Genomic DNA, 7,476 nt, shown 5'->3' with positions numbered 1-7,476 from the left:
AGCCCAACAAAGGACAATTGTTGAAAATTAGCAATAGCTATAAACGTATGTGTGTTACATCAGTTTCATGTTTTGTACTTGGACTATGTTAAACTGCACTGTCCCTTTAAAATAAATAAATTCAAATTCAAACTGCTTTAAACACAGATCCTAAGGATAAAACTCATCGGGAGACCTTGACCCCACAAATCATGTCAACACACCCAACTGTACAGTGTTAAAAAACTATGGCTAGTTTCCTTCTTTATAACACCTGTGGGAGGTTTCCTGTATCGCACTCATCTGGATGATGGCGTTGGGAATTACTTCTCTTTGGTTGCCAGATGTTGAGATGCAGAGTTTTAGCAGATCAGTGTCTGCTGGGCTCAGCTCCACCAAACTGGACCTCTCAACTGTGCTAGCACTGTTGGGGCCTTTTGCGCACGCACACACACACACACACACACACACACACACACACACACACCTGGTACTTTATATCTTAATGTTTAGTCTTCTAATCCAAAAACAAAGGCTCCCATTAGCTTGGCCACATTTACTTTAAATGAATCCAAACCAAAACAACGAAATTCATCAGTCCATTGAAGGCGTCTAATCTTGTGGTGTCAGAAAAGATGCTACTGTGTTTCGTGAGCATAAAATTATTTACAAAGTAAAAACCTAAGCAGATGTTTGACACTAGTAACGCAGGGTTAAAAATGGTCCAAAGCATTTTTAAAACCTGGAAGGATGCAGTGAACCATCACATGCCAGAATCTTCAGTAAACATGATCACTTAAATGTTTGAGGAAAATCAGACGATAACAAATCAACAGTGGAACTCACAGCTCTGTCTCAAAGTGAAAACAAAAGCATTTTCACACATAATGTGACAAAGAATGGCTAATGATAAAAAAAAATGGCTTCGACTTGTCAGAAAGACTGAACTCTGGAGTAATTCAGAAGGGTCACCAGGTCTGATGATTTACTCTCTTCCAGAGTGATGGGCATCCTTGGATAAGAAGAAGAAACACTGATGAAGTGATGCATCTATCACAGCTAGTAATATATCAGTTTTTTTACACAGTGACTGGCCACCAGTCGACAGAGTAACCGTAACCCTGCTGACAATCTTTCAGACGCGCTGCAGAAGCTTGAAGCAGTGATCTGACCCCTGCTATTATCAATACAAGCTCTCAGTGAAAAATGAAAGAAACACTGGACAGAATTAAATATTGTGACATTGCATGAGCTTATTTAAACAATGCCAACATGAATGCATGCCAATAAAATATCAATGCTTTTTTTTCTGGCCCAGCAGTGTATACGACTTATGATAAAGCTCTGAGCCCTCACAGTGGACCTTTTAAACAGCATAAACATAAGTGTTTGCAGCAGAATTCAGAAGCTCCACATGATAGGACAAATGTCCTGCAGTTCATTATTGGTCACTAATCACTCTCAGGTATTGAGCTGACTCATAAATTTAGAGTTTTGGAAACAAACATAAAAAATGCTCGATCGGTTTGGTGCATGCAACATAAAAAGGTTTCTCTGTCGTCCTCATTACTTTGCATCTGAAAAGGCAACCTCGCGCTCCCCGTGTGAAATCCACTGATATGGAGAACTTCTCTGGAAAAGTGTGTGTGAATCTTGGCCCTCTTATCGCCAAGATGAGGCCGAGTGAATGAAGAGCAACAAGTGTGTATGTGTGAGGATGTGTGCGTTCATTTGTGTGTCTTCGAGTCCAAGCTCAATGAACACAAACTAATCTGACCTGAATGTCTCATGCATGCATACACACGCACACACACACACACACACACAAAACCAGGAGCACAATGTTGGTTTTGTTCTGTGGGAAAACTGATGAGGAAAGGAGTTAAGAGGAGGAGGGGAATACCGTTGCCATGGCTACAAGGACGGGGTCCCCGATGGAGAGCTGGGTTGACTCTCACTGGAAACAAATACATGCACACACACACACTGGTGGGACCACCTTGTACTGCAGACAGGAAACTGTGAGGCCTGCTTCTTTGTCGATTGGTATAAAAGTAGTTGCACACACACACACACACACACACACACACACACACACACACACACTTCACACTATGAAAGAGAAGTTTTGCCCACTTGTCGACAAGTAGCTCAGAGAAAAAAATGGAGGGAGGGTCTGCGGAGAGAGGAATGGATGGATGCAGAGGAGGAGAAATGAGGATAAGGTTAGACTTAGTTGGGAGTTTTTATCAGTGCGATCACGTCACAACCAAATGACCAAATGACCAGCGTTTTCCTTTTTTCCCTTTCAGCTTCTTTTCTTCTGCTTTTTTTGTCCGTCTGCTTTTGAATCGCTGAGAAAACGGAGCTCCACACTGCTTTTTCTCTCCTCTAAACTGTCACTTACCCACCAAAATAAAACCCTGAATGGAAAGAGAGTTGCTGGCGTGATGCAACCATACATTCCTCGGGAGGCCGTGCTGGAGGGATTCGACATGCTTCAAACTAAGAGCTTTGTTGAATGTCCATCCATCATACAATAATTTATAAAATGAACTTCATGTTCAAACTAGAGCTGGAACCCATAATCTCGCAAGGAAAGTGTTTATTTAGGACAATGAGCATAGACGTCTATAAAACTGTCTGCAACCAGGGGAGTCGCCCTCTGCTGGCCATCACAGAGAATGCAGGGTTAAGGATAGAAAGCAAGTTTAAGGCACTTCCTCGTTGGCTTCATTTTTCCAACCCAGATGTTTTATGTTGTCTGCGCTCTTAACACAGGAATTTTCTACATAAGATATTTAGGAATGTATCTGCTCTAATGGGAAAGCTAGCGTTAGCTGTCATTAGTCCACTGAAAGTCAAGTGAGTGACTTTCAGTTAGTTTCGATCATTCAAAACTAAAGTAAAAAAGAGAGAAAAATAAAGATGTTTAACTTCTTAGTTTGCCATTGACAGCAGCTATTTACCAGTAAAATTCCCTTTATTGCCCTCTTATTAAACAGTAAGTGGCGTCACCTAGTGGCAGTAGAGGGTACTACAGCAAACCTACAAAACATCTTCTGGCAGTTACACCATCTCACATTTTTCCTCTGGATTAATCATTAATGTCTTTTTAATAATTAATCACCTTAACTGCAATAAATCTCCGATACCTCCAGTATGTCAGCCCTGTAATGTGTTGGGAATTATAATGAGTGTTGACCACAAGTCATTTATTTTATCGTGGGAACTGTCTCAGTGTACAAATACAGCAGCAGATACATTTCACATCAGTTGTGCCAACATCTGCTGTCTGACTGCTGTTTTCGGTTGTTTCTCTGTGGTCTGCAGCCTCAGAGCAGCTCACAGCCTTCAGTCTCACTGCAATCATGCTTGTCATAGAGCAGCTGAGCTCAGCTGCTCAAGTGACAAATTAGTCTGAATTTGACCCGAAAGCTGACCTAACACACACACACACACACACACACACACACACACACACACACACACACACACACACACACTAACTGACATGACACACTGCCCCCTGCTGTCTCATCAGTAATACTGCAGCTCAATTTCACATCGATTTTCCATCAGATATACTGGTTTCTTCCAACATGTCACAGACAATACTGCTCCCTGATTGGCTCAGTCAGTTCTGAATTTGACAGTTTGTTTATAGTCTGAAGCTCTCAGTCAACTGTGTAGTAAAAGTTTTTTAATTTTACAGTTACGCCGTATTTTGTACCTGTTTAGGCTAATAAATAATTACAAAATAAAGAAAAAAGTAATGCTCCCCTTAAAGCTCGATATTTAATTACCTTCGCTCAGACAATGTCTGATTGTACCGTGAGCAAACTCAAGGCAGACCTAGAGGATTACTTACTCTATGGATACTTATTTATAGTTGGATCTATCTATCTACAAACAAATATAATAAAATGTGGTTAAAAAAAAAAAGTAATGTATCACTTTTCGCCATAGTTTTTAATTAGTATCATACACAAGCATGTTTCTATTAAAACACATTATATCAACTTAATTAACCAATAATGTACAAACAGGTTCAAAATGACAGGCTGTCTCACTGTGATCATCCTGCATGTGCAAACTCTGACACACAAAACAACAGAATCAGCAGCATGAGCACAAAGAATCCAGTCAGCATCAGAGCAGAGACGCTTCGCGTTTTGTTCTTTAGAGTCGGCTTCACTTAAAACCAAAAACCAAAACCTTAGGGCATCGCTGAATTTTAGTTTACTTTGTTTTGGTACGTTTCTCTTTCTTGAAGGTTGCAATGTTAACTCTTAAAGTGGTTGAAGTGGTGTGAAAGCTGTTTCACTTATAATAAATCAATAAGTTGCAAAAAAAATGTAAAATTATAAACCTGATGAAGAGGATTTGCAGTACTGGGTGCACACGTATCTGCAGTAATTTTTGAAAGATTAACAAAAAGCTTGGTTTGAAAAGTGCAACACTGTTACTATTTACATGTTTTAGGGTGTGGATTTTTCAGGTTTTTGCTGCTGATTTATGCAAAAATCTTGACAGCTTTCTGAACGCAAGCGCACAGGATGACCATGAAACATTTTACAACACATCCTGCACAATTGTTTTGCACATGCAGGATCACTGGTCTTCACTAGATTATCTGCCATATATAAAAAAAACCCAAAAAAGCAAAAATCAGGTCAAACTTTCTATCCCAGTGACCATATTCCAGTGTATTCACCTGTAGGAAAAGCACTGCAAGCTTTGTGTGATTCTCCTCAGTCATAAAAACACAATATTTAAGCACATGTCAATACTTTATTGCACTGTTTTACCTTCATCTCCCCTTGTGCACTTGCATTACTTTTCTGACGGTAATACTCAAGTTGACACACTGGATTAAGGCCATTTTATGGTAAAGTTACACCAGAATATGCATTTACATCATCAGGTCCCACAGATATATAATTCCTGTCCTTAGCATGCAAACAGAAGAGGCCAGAGCCAATCAGAGCAGACCTGCAGGGGGATTTCAAGTTTCACACATTCAGAATAACAAGGACAAAAAAGAACCAACAGCTGTTGTTGAATGGTGCTGATCTGTCTTAATGGACTCTTGGCAGGCTGGTAAACTAGTCAAAGTGGCTGGTGAATGTCAGAGTTTACGAGCCGAGGTGGAACTGAAACTATGAATCTCCACTGTTCAGGTATAGACTGTCCATTTTCCCAAATAAAAAGTAAAAGACGGAGAGACTCTACTGTAAATTCCCCTCTGCAGATAAGTCTGTCTGATGGCTCCAATAACTAAACCGAAAAAAAAGAAGAAAAGACTTTGCTGGCTTGATAGATCTCGAGTGGACAAAGTCAGAAACTGTTGTCTGGTTCAGAAAACACCAGAACCTGAAACCTGGAGCAGCTGGAGAGCAAACAGAGCTTTCTGAGGCTGAGGGAGATTCAGTTTTCTCTTTTCTAGCGCTGGTTGTGCTTACTATTGGTTGGTTATGAAAATGCTGCACCTACTGGGGCTGCCAGCTCACGAACACAGCTCCTTCAGATCGCTGGCTCTGGGCGGTTGTTAAGAAATAAGCAGCTTTTCACTGTCGGGATAAAGAAGGCCAAACTGCAGATTTAGCGATACCACTGATAATAATATCTGTATAACTTTAACCTCACATTCTTCTAAGTTTTGCACGGAGTTGCTCGGATTTCAACTTCAAAGGGCTGCACTGTCTCAAGCCTCCAGTGCGGAGCGCTTAGCTAATTTTCTCAGGGCTTTTGAACAGAGTTGCTAAAAACTAGAGTTCAGTCGTAGTTTTTTGGCGTGGGAGCATGCATCTTGCACCCTCTGACATTCAATCTCGATTTCCTGAGTCGGCATTTTTAAGAGTTCAGTGTCATACGTCTACCAAGCAAACCTCTCGGAAGCATACATGATCCGTGATCTGTGGAGTTCCTTGGAAGCACAATCTTTTATTGTTGGAACTTCCATTCTAGAGATTTTCAGCTGGGCCAACAGCATTCTTAACAATCACCATTTAAGGTGATATTTAAGACTGTAAATTGAATATTTTGAATTAAAACTGATGTTTTCGACGAATCAAGCACTTTTAAGAGAACCACTTGACCTCCTGTGACTGCACTGCTACAAGAGGTGTTGAGATTAGTTTGTGTTGCTGGTTGTTAGCAGGGTATCTAAAAAAAAGGTTTGGCTGGATTTCCAAGAAAATGTTAGCAAAGTGGGCTGTTTGAATCCTGTTTTTTCCCCCCAATTTTAACAATATTTACCGATCTATATGTTTGTGTCACAGGAACACAGGCTTTACCTAAAATCTTAAGGCAGACTAACCTTATTCGTCGCGACAGTGTAAAGCAGTCTGACCACATTTAAGCAAAGCAACCAAATTACAGAACAAACACGTAATGCTTCTTCCTTTTCCTGTCTGATTGGCTGCTGTCAGGACCAGGATGTCATGTGATCCAACAGGAGTTGACCAAAATGAAATCCAAATGAGACAAACGGGTGACGTGGCATGCCTAAACAATGTTAATGTTAAGCGTGTTCCAGTGCTACGTTATGGAAACCATTTTGGGAGAGACCTTCAACCACCTTCTGTGACCTGACATAATTATATGATAACTTGTCAACACTGTGCCTCAACACCTAAAGGTTCAACATTAGCCTGCAGGTCAAGTCCAGCTAACTGAGCACCAACTGAACATATAAATATAAATTATACAAATAAGAGTAAAGTGATATCTGTGTAGCATCATTTTGATACCAGCAACACCCAAAAGAAAGTCCTCTTGTTGTTTTCAATATATACACAAACGTTTGCTGTAGAGAGTTTATGTAGACGCTCACGGCTCCCAAGTGTCAAAAGAAACGATGTGTGCATTTATGTGTGCATGATTTGTAGAAAACGCATCCATTTCAAGACTTAATATGCAAAACTATGACCAAAAAGACACAAATATAACTATGCAAGTAAATGTGAAAGACTCATTTCCAAAACGTGTGATCCAAACTGGGAAATAAAGAGTAAACTGAATTTTTAACTTTCTTAACCAGGTCCTGATTTTAGTTCATTTGTATAATGACTTAATTCTAATTATGAACAGGATATTAAAAAAGTGAACAGGAATATTGTTTGGATTTTAAAATAATAAAAACTGGCAATTATGTCCAGTTTCTGGTGAAAACTTTAGTTCTTTCCAATTTCAGTTCAATTCTGTTTATGTTCATTCGATGGAATTTGATCATTTTCAGACCTTTCTGTGCACAAAATGACAAATAATTTTTAATCCATATTTGCAGTCAGATGAACAAATATGGGCGATACTTATGATGCCATCTTGTGGTGATTATAAATAACACGTTGTCAAATCTGATGTGAGGTATTAATAAGGTGAATAAATATGTGTATAAAAACTTGTAAATTGATCAGCTTCAAAATAAAAATCTGATACGTGAGGGTTTCTCCAAGTCAAGCAAACTACACGGTTTCATTTTGGCCAACATGA

This window comes from Diplotaxodon limnothrissa, linkage group LG20 (genome assembly GCF_057381915.1).
Source record: "Diplotaxodon limnothrissa isolate DT_005_m linkage group LG20, D_limnothrissa_male_GT1.1, whole genome shotgun sequence".
Taxonomy (NCBI): Eukaryota; Metazoa; Chordata; class Actinopteri; order Cichliformes; family Cichlidae; genus Diplotaxodon; species Diplotaxodon limnothrissa.
The sequence above is the reverse complement of the archived record's forward strand: the minus strand, read 5'-3'. Positions refer to the sequence as shown.